Source organism: Pyrgilauda ruficollis, unplaced genomic scaffold, assembly GCF_017590135.1.
Source record: "Pyrgilauda ruficollis isolate IOZ18807 unplaced genomic scaffold, ASM1759013v1 scaffold8, whole genome shotgun sequence".
NCBI lineage: Eukaryota > Metazoa > Chordata > Aves > Passeriformes > Passeridae > Pyrgilauda > Pyrgilauda ruficollis.
In genome coordinates, this window is record NW_024529932.1 from 1,489,410 (window position 1) to 1,504,584 (window position 15,175).

At 40.3% G+C, this 15,175-nt stretch overlaps 1 protein-coding gene across 11 annotated transcripts in view; it reads left to right on the forward strand.

Annotated features, from left to right (window-relative positions):
- Positions 1 to 15,175, forward strand: part of STARD13 (StAR related lipid transfer domain containing 13) — a 287,066-nt gene that overhangs the window by 211,594 nt on the left and 60,297 nt on the right. Inside the window, exon 1 of one of the 11 annotated variants that reach the window (XM_041487323.1) lies at positions 3,174 to 3,392. The exons of the other annotated variants lie outside the window; for them this stretch is intronic. The gene's annotated coding sequence lies outside the window, so the exon portion shown is untranslated. Of the gene's footprint in view, positions 1 to 3,173; positions 3,393 to 15,175 lie in introns of those variants that run through there. 11 annotated transcript variants of the gene reach the window in all.

Sequence of the window (15,175 nt, forward strand, 5' to 3'; positions counted from 1 at the left end):
GTACTTTAGAGTTTTAAGATGCAAAATGTGAGGTTTTTAATAATTCTATTCACCACATTATAGGCAAATACACTACAGTCAGAGTGCCTTTAAACTGTTAAAAGCTTTCCCCAGACAAACTCAGGGTGGAAGGCTTGACATATTAAATATATACAGTTCCTGAAAAGAGTTCAGGGCCAAGCCAGCAGGGCTATCCTGGTTGCATGGAGAATTCTGATCTCTTCTAGTTACAAGTCACTGGAGGTAAATGGCAAGTTATTTATTCCTTCTCCTTCCCCTTCCCAGTGCAGTTATGGGAGCTGAAACCATTTGTGAGCTTGGTGTGCCAGCAGGGTCTCAGCAAATCTTACAACCATTTCCAGGTGAGGGAGAAGTGAAGGCTGCATAACAGTGAGAGGAGGAACTATCCTGCTGTCCTTCATCCCTGGGATAATGTCTGTACTACCAAAAAAGGGAGAGTGAGGGATCCCACAGCCAGGGAACACAGATGGACTCATGTTCACACTGCTTAGCAAGAAGTTGGCAGAAGTGGTACAAAACAGGGACCAACAATGCAGGGGATTGTTTCCTGGGACCTGAGCTCGCTGCATGGTCTTGGGTTCAGCCATACTGGGCTGCTGTAGGGCTTTGTTCACAATTAGCAAGTAGTGTGGCCCAATGAAAGGTTTGCAGAGAGAAAAAGTCCTGATAAACCATCATCTATGCTGATTACATTTTGCTGACTTATTGGGGATTACTCTAGTTTGGGCCTGTGAACTGAACACTCACTGGTGGTTACAGCAGATCTTCCCTTTCACCCCCAAAGAACTCAGTGCACTTTCTGGAGCTAAACCACATGGAGGACAATGTATAATAAATATATTTATTTCCACCTGCAGCAAACATTTTCTTGTTATTCAGGTGATGGTCAGCAATCTCAGGGCAGAGAAAGAGCAAATCTTGTCCTCTGTACCATAAACATTACTCCAGACATTAAACAAAATGCTCTATAAAAGTCCTTGGATGATCTCCAATCTATATAGTGCATGTTACACCATTGTATTGAGTATTTAATCTCTTTGGAAACCTTTGCTGGAGATTCAAAATTCTATTATTCATCTGGATATGTACTACTGATGGGTCTCATTTATGGATTCTCAAGTACACTTTAAAGGTCAAACAAGTAATTTTAATCGGTTATGTGGAGGTTTTTTGACAACTGATAAGTACTGAATGTTCCACAGCACCTGGAAAGCAGATTTGCTATATTTACCATTACATATTTGGATTGGGTGCAGGGATAGTGCTTCGCCCACGCTCATTTCACTCTCCATCATCAAATTACTTGCACTGATCAACCAGTGCGTCCACAGGAGAGCACTGTCATTGCAGCGCTTCAGATCTGAGTCACAGCTTGGACAGGGGCCCAGGACCTCTGTCTTATGGCTGCTGGTTAACAGAGTAGTAGCTGCATCACAGTGGTGTTGTCCTTGGCTCTAAGCATTCCTGGCTACTTAATCCATACTGCTTTCTCCTGGCCTGCCAGGCTAGTAACTGTTTGGGAATTAGTCTGGTGTGGTTGTTCTGAAATTCTTGTGTTCAGGTCACTCATGCTGTGGTGGTGGAGATCATAAGGTGACAATTGACTGTCCTTACTTCCTGTCTGCAGAACTGAAAGCAAAGAAAGTGAGAATATTTTCAACAGTATCAGTCATGGACTGGGAGCAAGGCTTGAGCTCAGGTGCTGTGGCATCAGCTTCTATGAGGTGAACAAAAGGGCTGTCTGCAGTGCTTGTGGGAGCAGCAGTACCTATGGGCATGAACAGAAAGGCTGACCAGCCTCAGAACGAAACCAGGGGATTCTTCAGCTTAAGGAAAAAAGACAGTCAAATTGGATCTGACAGAAACCCACAGATTCATCTATCGTGTGGAAAAACTGAACTTGGGAGGATTTTTGGGCATGTAATGAAGTGGTTAGAGAGTCGGAATAAATAGACAAAAGTGCTTTTTTTGGTGTTTTTCCACTGCATTTTTGGAACACTGTAGGGTAGGGTAGATGAGACTCAAAAAGGGATGAGATCCACTCATAGAAGACGAGTGATGCAATAGTTCAGCTCCAGCAGCTGGCAAGAGAAGCCCACGGGTCTCAAGTTGAGCGGCACACTTGGGGAAGAGTTGCTGTTGGCACATGCTACTTGTGCACACTTCCCCAGTCAGAAAGCCGAGGAGTCCTTCATCAAGACTCCAGCAGCAGCTCAGCTGCTCTTCAGTGTGGGCAGTAGTCAGGGGAACTCACGGGCCACAGGACACAGGCAGCTGTTAGTAAGGAAGGTTTTAGCCTTGGCAACACTTTAGCTGGGATGCTGCTCTCACCATAGAAAAATCCTAGAGAAAGCACCAGGATTTTGCAGCCCATTTAGACTCTATCCAGATCTGCCCAGTCATTTTTCATTTCCACAGCACAGTTTCTTAAGAAAGAAGATCTGGAAGGTGGAGAATTAGAACAATTAACAGTTTACAGAAACTGGGCTCTGTTTTGCTGTTTTCATGGGAACAAAGTTCGTAGTGCTGGTTTTATGGTACCACCTTGCTTTTATACTCCATTATTTTGTTAAACATGGTAATGAGCTCAGCGCTGTGTAGTGCATTTAGTCCTGTGCAGAAAATAAAAGTATTTCTTGCCCACACTTCAGAAGAGCTGCTGTGATGGTAAAGTCTCTTTCAAGCTTAGGGCTGCTAGCCTAAACAGTATGTACACTGGGCTGGTCTGTCAGAAAGCTTTGTACTGCAAATGTAAATTTATCTTTGTAAGAATGACAAGCTCCTGTTCAAAGCACAGCGCTATATAAAGCAGTTCACCGAGGCAGTAGGTTTAACCATATTCCCCCCCCTCGGAACAGAGAGGAGTTTTGTATTACATTAATCAGCATCTAAGCCCTGAAGGTCACAATTATCTGGCCACTATTTTTCAGTATTAGTGATTTTAGTACATGATTAACTTTCATGTGTGCATCATTAAGATGAGGAATTGTTTTTGAAGTTTCAAATAGAGCAGCAGGTCTTAGCTGTAGTATTTGCCATACTTGCCCAGCCACTCTTAAAAGGGATGATTTATAGAAAATCCAGCTGTGAGTTTTCGTTTCTTCAAGAGCAGGAGGCGGGACTAGGAACAACCTAAAACCAAGCGGAGCATTGATCAGAGTAGAAATGATGTAGAGCACAGCTCCACAGACAACAGCTAAGCATCGTGGAAGTATTAGCTGGCAGCGATAAGGAGGCGGAAGCAGAGCTCGGTGACAGAGGAGCCATCTGTTAGGAACTGGGAATCCGATTTCAAGAGAGCAGAAAATGAAGTAAAGAAGAAAGTGATTTTGGTTCAGAGGTGCAGTGGAGCCCAAGGATATCTGTGGACAGTAAGTTTCTATACTGGAACAGGGATGTTTAATACAGCAGCTAATACTGTTTGAAAGGGCTTTTCAGCTTTGAAAACAGACATAAGTAGCTCCTGTATTAAGTAGCTTTTACTTTAAGTTTTTATTTATTTGTAAGATGTAAATAAGCTTATCTGTTTGAGGTGGTGTGTTTCAAAACTTGTAAACAAACTTTAAAACTGCTGGTGTCCCTTACTTCAGAGGGTGTTTTTTTGTTTAATAAGGTCACCTCCTATCAAGGACAAGATTTATTCGTAACCTTTCAGAAAAATATCTTAGAAGAAAAGGCTGTTTTGGCCCCAGCTGCGAGGTGAAAAAGGATAGGCAAGAATATTTTTTCTGGAAAGGGGAAAGGAGTTCCCACCCAAATAGATCTAAACTAACTGGAACTACAGTGTATAAACACCCCGGGGCTAAATCCTACCCTCAGTTACACTGATGTAAGTCAGGTTTAAGTCTAGTGTAGTTAATAAAATTACTCCTGATTTAATTAAATATAGAATTTGGTTGCACATTTCTTAATAATGAAAAAGCCCCATGGTTCTTTCCAAAGTGCGTTTTATGTTAACAGATTATTAAGGACTTGCTTGAAAATGTGTTAAAATTAATTGAAAACTCACACTGTGATGCATCTTTTGTCGTATACTTGTATCTTTCTTTGAAATTAGCATAAAAGCCAGCATGAGATATTGTAAGCAATCATATTATTTCTTGTTAGCAGGTTCTCAGATAAGGTTTGTATTGCTCATAATTTCATGCTTGTTTCACTTCAGTGGCTTGTATTTGGGGTGATATGGTTTAATCCTAAAAAGGTTTGTGGAGGTCCAGCTGAGAGCAATAAGATGATATTATCTGTAGCAGAAAAGTGTCAAAGTTCTGTACAAGACCCCAGACTGTCTGATTGGGAGTGAAACTGTTCTATTACAAATTGTACAGAAAAATTACTCTTGTTGCTGTGGTTTTAGTGTACGAGTTAGAAGCAGAAGCATTGGCTGCTGACTGAGAAAAAAAAACAAAAAAACAAAAAAAAAAAAGTAAAACCCACTCACTATTATGGCCCAATATGGATGACAAAACACTGTAGCATGTGTGGGAAAATGGCTGCAGTCCAATGTCTGGAACCATTTATCTTCTGGTAGAGTCTGGAAGATGACTGTTTTATGTATTTTACAGAAATCCCTGCTGATTGATTTCATTTACTTAGGAGGAGGGGTCACAGTGACTGATGGCAGGGACAACTGGGGCAAAACGTGAATTCTTTGCATTATCCTGACATCCTGTTCTGGTTGGGGTTATTGGCACCTTTTGAAGGGACCATGCTGGACATGTCTTGCTGCTGCATCTGCTACTGCACACAGCCAGAGGTTCATTGCTTTTTCTGGGTCTCAGCAAGCTGAGTGTTGCAAGTTGTGCTTCCACTACTGCCAGGCACTTCTGGAAATTATGATTTGAAGAGGTTTGAAGGGGAATGGACAGAAATGGGTACAGGTCTCTGTAACCTGCCAAAAGCTTGTCTGATGGTGTGTGCTGTTACTGAAGAGGGAGGAAAGACTTTGTGAAAGATCCGGGGGAAAGTCTGTTTTCAGTTGTGAGACTTGCAGAAACAGCTTGCCCCTCTTTAGCACAAGAGATTAGTATGCTAGGGTGATGATACTCTTTTTTCTGATGTTTGTTGCTAAAATAGCCTCAATTCCTGTAGTTATTTTTATTTATATGGAATAAAGAGCTTGCCAAGCACATTATAAACAACAGGGATATGCTGTACATCAGTGTTATTCATTTATCTCTCTGTTATTTTTGTGCATGCTCTGATGGCCTGTCTGTCAAGGTGTTTGCCTTCAAATCAATTCAGCTCACATCACAGCATGACAGGCACTTGTTATATACCAGGCATGTCTACAGGCATTTGCTTTCATGTTGCAGGGAGTGAGTGCCAAGATTTTCATATGATGAAACAAAAGGGTGGGGGATATGTTTTTAGTCAGTAAGTACACTGCTACTGTGTTAACAAACATGGAAAGGAAAATGGATTTTTCAGTTGACAATACCACTTCATTTGGTACCCTTTAGGCTCTTCAGATGGTCCTCTACTAATGATTACAATGCCAAGTCCAACGCAGGACTACATAACAAACCTGGGGAAAGGGAAAATAATTGTGTGTACCCCATCACATCCAGTTTCCCAGACATAACCACATAGTACAGTCAAGACATTTTTCACTGACAGAGAAAGAAAAAGAGGGTGAGAGTGAGAGAAAGAAAGAAAGAGAGAAAAAGATAAAGAGAGGAAAGAAAGAAAGAAAGAAAGAAAGAAAGAAAGAAAGAAAGAAAGAAAGAAAGAAAGAAAGAAAGAAAATCTTGTAATGTACCCAAACTGCTAAGGAAATTTCCTATTTTTAGCAAGCATTTTTATCAGAGCAGTAGGAGCAGTTAAGCACTGTGCTTGAACAGTATCCTAAGCACAAACTCAGCATCACCTCTCTTCTGGACAGCATCCTGCCATTGCCCATCATTCAGCCTACTCAGGTTGTTCTTTGGTCTCACTGCGCCTCATGTCATCTTGATGTGCACTCATTTCCTGTCTCTGTGTTTTGAGGATGTTCTTGTGGCTATCAGACATTCTGTTTTTACTCATGTGTTGACCTCTGATTTTGATTTTTAAGTTTACAGAAATTTAGATTAGTTGTAACCTTTTCTATTTTCTTAATTTCCTTCACTTCCTTCTCAGACACTATGTGTTTTGGTTATCCTCCCACAGAACAGTTCCTTGGACCCTCACAGAGGCATAGCTGCTTTTTCTCTTCATTAATTTAGTTTGAACCTTTCCTGCTTTTTGGTATATTTAACTCAAGAGAACAGTTGGTAGTGCCATGGGTTCCAGAGGAAGGTGCCAATTACCTTCCTTGGTTATGCCACTGAGCTGCCTGATCCAGAACAAATTTAGTGTCCCAGTTACTTTTTTTTAGATCTGTCTTTATCACAGGGTTCTTGATGGGGTCTCTCTTCCTTTAGAGAGAGAGAGAGTGCTGGTAAACAACTCCACTGTAAGTCCAGTGTTTCCCTTTAGTCTTGAATTAGGGGAAAAGAGTGGTCTGAGCTGATGCAAGTTTGTTTTTCCATCCAATGGGACTGCATTCTCCTAGTAATTTGGAGCACATTTGAGGACTTTTAGCCCCTAATCATTCCACTTCCATAAGGGTTGGTAGGGTGGTGTGGTCAGGCTCCAGCCCTTTAGTCTGCTGCCCATGCAGTCCCTACATTTTTATTAGTCAGCTCTTAAATCTCATTACATGGAATCATTTTTCGTGTGGCCACTACAAAAGAGAGTGCATATTCTTACAAATAAAATATCTCAGACCATATTTTAGGCATGTTGCATATTATCCCATTTTTAAACAAATTTCGTCTATTTGTGCTTTGTGATATAGCACGTGACAAGCATGGGGCGGGTGGTAGAGCTACAGCTGCCTCTTGTTTTCTTATCAGATATTGATAAAAACAGTAAATTAGATTAAACAAAAAAAAAAAAAAAAAAAAAAGGAGCTCTGTAGGCTGTGGAACATTGTGAAACCACCCACTGAATGTCTGCGCAAGACATACGGCAGCAGCCAAGCTGTTATGTGCTAAATGAGTTCAGAGGGGGGGCCAACTGAATGCAATGCATAAGTGATTTACTTACTCATTTATAACCCTAACCTAGAATCATGATTGTTTGCCATTCCGTAAAAAGGATGACTTTATGTGACCCTTTAAAGCCTTCAGCATTAAGTAGCATTAAGTTGATGGCTACTTGTTTTGTACCTTCAGAGAAAAATTATGCATAAATCAAGTTGGCTTTCCTTGTAATGCACTCATAATTTTCACAAGCAAAAACTCCCACCCAAAACCAGTGATCAAACATGGTTTCTTGAACTCAGAAAGGTCACCTCCTAAAAAAATATGGAAGTATAATATTCAGGCCACCCAGGCAATTTTTTTTTGTTGGCTAGGACATTACTTTAATTAAGTCATTGTAAGGTTAAAATAATAATAGGGTTCTGATGTAAGCAGATAAAATACAGAGAAGCTACATTAAATTCAGTTTCCATCCACCAAACACATCTAGAAGATATAAGCTCACTTGCTGTTTAAACATTTTGCACACGGACAGACAGGATGGGCTGAGGTTGAGTCCAGAATGTTCTGAGGTTTATGTATTTAAATCAAGCCCTTAGCATTGTTTTTGTTCCTTAATTACCTCTGGTTTGTTGATTTATTGATGCTTTTGAAAGCAAGTAGACTCAGTAAAACAGAATCGTTCTGTGTCACGTAAAATTTCCTCTTATATCTGTGTATGTTATAGACAAAAGGATTGATGGAGGGAACTTCTGTGGAGATGGTAAAACAAGTGGTAGATGTCTCTAAATGGTGGAATTGAGCTACTGAATTGCAAATGAATGGAAGGTCTTGTGAAATCACTAATTAGGGCTGTCTCAGTTCTTGAAATCTGCCAGTGCAGCCAACAGTTTATGCAGAAGGAGCCTGGGAACCAGCAATCCTGCAAAAGGGGTTGGTGGCTTCAGTGTCTTCATGGAGTGTTGCTGGGAGAAGTGATGCTGAACTCACCCCTTCAGTGTGACATGTCCTTTCCATTTGGGGGTGACTTTATGGGAAATAGGAGCACTGTGTGCTTTAGCTTTTGCTATACAGGCTTTGAGCAGGGACAAAAACTGCAAATGGCAGTCCTTTGCCAGACATGAGCACTTTTGTACCATTGAAAAGTCACAACATGGTCTCTACTGGTTTCGTTTCAGGGAAATACTTGGAGACTGCACCTACTCTCTGCTGACCATGTCCTTGGGGCCCCCATTTCTGTACCTAAACTCCAGTTCCAAAAAGAACCTCTGCATCTTCTTTTCCAGCACAGCAGAGCGTAGCATTGAGGCATTGCTCTTTCTGTGTCTCTCCTGTGTCTGTGCATCCCAGCTGGTACACCTAAAGCAGGGGGTGGGCCCTCACTTGTCACAGAAGAAGAGTTCAAAGATGCATAGAATGGTTTGGGTTGGAAGGGACCTTAAAGATCATCTAATTCCAAACTCCTGCTGTGGGCAAATACACTGTCCACTAGATCAGGTTGCTCAAAGCCCTACCCAATGTGGCCTTGAGCACTGCCAAGGATGGGGCGTCCACAACTTCTCTGGGCAGATTTAGAAGATTTGTTCAGGAGATGTTTAATTTGTCACATCCCTCCACTAGTGGCTAATGATCTGCATGAGCAGCTCTGTTGTATAAATTTGGTTTGCAAGAACATGTGCACCAGATAACCAGAAGTGGATGTGGTTGATAGAGGCACAATGATGTACACCTATCTTGTGCTTCTGAGCCACTGAATTCAAAATGTAGATTTATGTTAATACTTAGCACTTACATAGTGCATATAATCTCCATAGGCCTGCAGGAACGTGTCTAATTTATATATACAAATTAATAGAGGTAATCACACATAGCAGTCAGTCTTTTCATCACTTAACCCAATGGGGAATGAAGACACTATTTTGTTTGGACTATAATTGCTTATACATATCTGAAAATACCATCCCATAGTCTCAGTTCTTTGTAAAAAACACCATGGGTTTGCAGTTACAAGAATATTTCAGACAGCTGCATAATGAGTTGACTTCATTTTTTAGCTGAACTGAAAATTAGGAGGCAGATCTCAGTGGGATATCTCCAGAGGAGTTTTTCAGTGAACTTAGATGCTAAATGAGCTAAAGCAGCTCATTTTTAAAAATTGTTTGAAAACCATCTTTCAGAAAATAGAGTCTTGAAAGCCTGGTACTTCTAATGAGCATGCTTGCAGACCTCTAAGGCAGCAGTCAAACATCCTCATGCTTCATATTATTTATTTATATTACACTTATATTGTCCACATGAACTTCCAGAGCAAATTCAGTGGACAGCTGCAGTTCTGCCTTGATTATTCATTCAGCCCTGGTTGCTATGGCATCCAAGTTGGGAAAGTATCTGCCAGCTCCAGGTGGCTGAGCACACAGGTGGGTGAAACATGAGCAGTAATTTAGGGAGCCATGAGGTGGTGTCCTGTGACCAGAAGGTATTGTCCATGGTTTCTGTAAAAAGGGACAAGAAGCTGTGAACATTTCTGGGACACCTGGGCTTTATTTAGCTACAGCAAAACAGCCTGTACCAGCAGCCTGCGCGTGTACTGAGAGGTTCTGGTGGTAAGCTATGAAATAATTTAATGATCTATTAAAATTAAACACAAAATCAGAGATTAGAGGGGGCTGGCTGGTATCACCTGTAGTCACACTCAATAACATCCCACTCTGATTCGTTCCACTCAGATCACTGAGATTATAACAGTTATTGAACAAGGCAGCAGAACTGAGCTTGCAGGTAAAAAACACATACAATGAGAATTGTAAGACCTGTGGAAAGAAAATCCTTTCTTATTTAGTCTTTGTACTCAGAGCTTGCCCCTTAAAGTCTGCATAATACAGTACACATAAGATCTGCAAATTCAATTTTTTTTAGTCTAAACTATGTTCAAGATCAATATTCAAATGCTTTGATTGAGTTTTAACTCCCATCCAATTGTCACTGTTTTAAATCACTTTTATAGCAAGAATAAATTTTCACTGAAAGCAGTTTTTTGCAACCTTTCTTTTCCAGTTAAAAAAGAAAGAACAAGAACAAAGACTACCAAACAAAATGCAACTTGTCTAAAATCTCATAAAGGCTCTTACACAAGAATCTATCAAGCCTGGGAAAATATGTGTTCTTTTGTAAAAACATATTTTTCCTTGAAGTCATTACTAGATTACAAAAGTTCACAAAACATATTGGTATGTGTATGTGTTTATGTAAGACAGACCTCTGTATTTCACTTTCTCATGTCATTGTTGCCTTGACAACTGTATTTTATTGATTAGTAGAATGTATGTAATTTGGTTCAGAGCTGCATCATCTTACAAGGTCATTTTTCTTTGTGAGAAGTTGTTTCATTTTCTTATTCTCTGAGTAAAATTATTTTTCTGATATGAGAAATAATGTTCCTTTGATCCTTTTGGGGGTGTTTCTCCGGCTGTACTCAAAACCCAACAGAATTTGACAAATGCAAGCTGATAAAGTCATTAAATACATTTCTACTGATACATGCATTTCTTACTCGACTTCTTTGGCTGCATATGTTAACGTAGTATCTAATCTGTAACTCCACTGGTAACCAAGTGGAGACTCTATCTATGCAATTCCAGTTATTACATACCTTCAGAGTGCTTTTCCTCCAGAGATCTGAAGTTCCAAGTAGTAACACTTCTCAGGATCTCTTTGAACTAGATATTAATATAGAATTTATTTGACGCTTTGATAAGCTGTGATGTGAAAAGTTTCCCCCAAAGAGTAAATAGTACTGAGAATACCTCCTGGAATTGAACTCTTACACCCTTATTCTACTCATTGTGGGTTTGTCAGACCTATGGGTTAGTTCCTGACAGAGGACTGTATAATTTAGCCAACCAGTTGTCCCATTGCCACTCCTATTTCTGTGAGTGCTGGTCAGGTTTATGAGAAGTTTTGGTCCTGACCTGAAGAACTTCCCTTTTCACACAAACTGAAGCAGGGGAGAGGATGGAAGGAGTAGGCGGATGCTGTGTCTCGATTCAGATGGCGCCATGGACTGATTTTGTGCACAGCTGGAGGATTCACGTATCTAGGTTTGCCAGATCTCCTCCTGCTTTGGTTTCGCTCTTTCCCCCTGTGTTTATTTGTCTCATGGTTTATGAGTATCACAGGAGCCAAGAGCAGTCAGGGTGTGCAGCTTCCTGGATGAAATCAGCCAGGGGCACAACAAGAAAAAAAATAGGCCAAGGAGAAGGAGGAGGAGTACAAATAATGGATGGGAAAGTAATGAAGGTCAGCCAGATGTTGATGTAAAAGCTGTCATTTTTTATGTAGAACTGAAAGCATAGCCATCCCTACAGTCCTAATATTAACAATTTACAAATTACAGCAGTGATTGTATTTAGATGTCATACAGAAGGTAAATTATGGGAATGAGTTGTCAACACACATAGGAAAACAAGTCTGAAAATCTCTAGCACTTTCTTTAAATATAATAGTTCCTGACAATTAAATATCCCATTGGTTGCTCTCTAAATATTTATCTTCAGTGAAATTGCAAGAAATCCACAGTCAGAGAAAACCCACACTCTTCTGTTCTCTGTTGTAAAGATTTAATTATGTTCTGCCTTTGAAAAAGCACTTGGTTCCTGGGACTATTGTGTTGTATTTTTCTGGGTAATTTTGAAAAAAATAAAGAGAAAAGTGTCTGCCGTTGATGGCAAGCAGGGACAAAGGCACTGTTACTAGATTGCAGTTTTGGAGGTTGTTTACCGTGCTAAGTCAGAGACCATAATGTAGAATAATGTTTTTAATCTTTTGGATTAAAACATTCAGCAACAGGTCTTCCTAGCAACAATGCCCCACCTAACACAAAGCCTCATTTTCTTGCAAGGATCCTGCAGTCTTACATGGATTTTCTAGGTCAGTCATTGGCAGCAACAGCACTAATTTATTCCAGATGAAAGTCAGTCCCACTATAATTAGTAATAACATGGTATTTGTCTGAAAAATCAAGAAATAGTGGCATTTGCTAGAGAGACTATGTGTCTTGTGGAAAACCCACTTCATTTAATTCAACATTTAGGTACCTGGGGTTTAGCAGATGGTCCAGTAGATTTGTCCCAACTGCTTGCACAGTCTAAGGAGAGTAGCAGTTGCTTGCTGAAGATCTGAAGAGGAAGATCTGTTGCCCCTCTCCATCCATCCATCCATCCATCCATCCATCCATCCATCCATCCATCCACCCACCCAAGGATGATTCAGTCTGCCTCATCCAAGTAAACACCTCTTCCACTGGGATTATAGAGGAACAATAGGAAATAAATGCTGGCAGCTCCATGCAGTTGGGTTTTACTCATTTGAAGATGGATGTGACTTATCTTCCTCTTGCATAATAGCCCAAGAATTAGAGCACTCCCCTCAGAGAGAGGCTGTCCCGGGCTCTACTTGTTCTGAGTGTGTTGAGCTCACATCTGCATTTAACTCAGAAGAGATAAATTCCTCCCTTCGTAGGATGACCATCCGTAAGTCTCCATGCTTTTGGTTTTTTATCCTTTCCTTTTCTGCCTGTCTGTGAGGACTGTAAGCTCTGTAAGGCACCAGCTAGTTTGTCATTAAATATTTGAGCATCACTGACTGTTGCAAGGTTCTGATTTTGGCTTTGTAGTGAAATATAAATGATGACAACAGTTGTGCAGATTTGTCTCTTCACACCACAAAAATGCTGAGGAAAAGCTTTGTTCTTGTGAATACATTACATATTTTTGGCTGGTATGGATAAAATTTGGGCTTTGTACAGCCTTTCATTGTGAAATGGTTTGTGAAACAGTGGATGGGTCTGCAGAGATGTTGGATTTGATGTGTATTTGGGGAATTGCTGGTTGCTTGATGGTTTGATATGGCCATGATTATGTCCTCATTTTTTTTGTCTCTTCTAGAGACATTGATGCTGGAGCTTGGTAGATCTGTAGGACTGGGAAATATGATGCTTCAAGGTCCTTTCTTGCAAATTACTTTTAGGAGATTTTTTGGACCTAGGCAAGTATATACGTATCTCAGGGCAGGGGTAGGCTGCAGAGGTCCTACTCAGTGACACAGCCCCCCACTATCTTTTTATCTTGGAGTTTCTAAAGAAGAAAGCAGTGGGAGGATGGGACAGATGGGGCTGAGAGCAGTGGGAGGACATTGTGCTGTGGGGACTTTGTGTGGTCACTCCTGCAACACTGGCGAGGAATGCAGCAGTGATGTGTTCCTCGTGTGAGTCATCCTGGAGCTGCCGAAAATTGGAACAGCGCATTACCCAGGAATGACTAGTGGTTGACCTTTATTTCCATCTTAGACATTATTGTAAAATTGAGCTAAATGAATTTCTGCTTTCTGAGCTCTGACATCAGTGCAGCCTGGTTTCCTACAAATTTGGATTCCTTTCCCCCACCTCACAGAAAACAAGTCTTTTCTCTCCTCCATGTTACTTCCCAGATCTCTCTCCCATCCCTTAAATATTTGCAAGAGAAGTGGTACAGACACAGATGCTGATACAGAATGTTGTGTACTCTGCAGCCAACTGTCTGCTGCTTCTCAGCATGCATAGTGGGTCACCCCGCAAATGCCTTTCCCTTACTGGAGTGCTAATTTGTATACCTTCCTCTGCTCAGCACCAGCTTTTCTAAACTGTAATATCTTTGAGACATGGCTCCTCCTGTCAGATTCGACTGAAACTGGCCAGTAAATTCTGAAATTGTTTTGGGGGGCAGAAGAGTGCCCCAGAGAGACAGACGGTATGAATATTATGTCTTTAAGGAGCAGTTGTACAAATATACTATAATGCATGCAGAAATTAAAACACTTATGAAGAAATTAGTGGGTGAAGCTCTTTGAGTTGTGTTGTGAAGGAAGACATAAAAGGAATATATTTTTAGGTTTCATGTAAATGGTTTTAATTAGTATAGTGAAAAATTGTTGAGCAATTCAACAATAGAGTTGCTTCTCCATCATGAGGAAAATGTGGGACTCGCCCTACCTGTTCATCCCTAATGTGTTCCAGCCCAGTCAGTGATGAATTTGGTCTGAACTTATCAAGCATAGTACAGCTCACAGATTATTAACATTATATCAGTACCTGACACCTATGAAGTGACAGTTGTTTTGGTCATCTACTACTTTGCAACCTTTGAAAGTGGCAAACTATTAAAAGTGTTATCAACTGTGTGTGCTCATTTTATTAAATAACATTTAAGAGATAGATAAAGTCAGATTTGGAGGTCCGGAGTCTGCTTTTTAGAAAAAGATTCTAGCTATGGTTAGGATATAAAATTTTAGTTGGTGGCTAGTGCAGGTTTTTCCAGTAGAAAATTACTTGAGAAGGTGTATGGCAGAATGCATCTAAATAACTTAAAAATTTTGTGTATTTATGGATGAAACAATTAATAAAAAAATATTAAATAAATAAAGGTAAAACCCCACAGTAAATCTATTTATTATATTTCAGTTAGGGATCTTCCATCTTAACAGTCCTGGGGTCTCATTTGTGATTCTGTCATTTCTAATTTTTTCATCTCCTGAAAGCAATATTTGCCTTAAGGGTAAGGTATCATTGTGACAAAAATGAGCTGGTGCTACTGATCTCATGGTTAATTGCTGTCCTTCAAGCAGCTCCCTTAGCATTCAGCCCTTAAGGCTGCTTTGGAAGGGGCTTTGCGTTTACCACAGATGCCCTGATGTCTTCCAAAATGATGGAGGAGAGCATTTTGCCCTTTTCATTTTGAGGCATCATGAAGTCTTGAAGACTTTTGAGGCCAGTTGCCATATGTGATTAAAAATTAATGAAACAGAACAATTGTACCTCATCCCCTTGACAGACACTTGAGTAAGAGCTTTTTCTAAGACTACTTTTCTAAATTATTCTTTTTGCATCTCTATTTTTCTCTTGTCTGACCACAATGACATCTTCCTTAGCATTAAAATTGGAAAACAATAGTAGAGGACATTTGAGGATTTTTTTCATGCAGTTCTCTGCAAGTTCTGTTTGGATTTTGTTCATCACACATAGGATGAACTATCAAGACAGACTGTAAACTGAAATATGGAACTGAGGTATTAAGTGAGGAATGAGATCTGCTGCTGTTTAGTGCTACAGAAGATGTCTT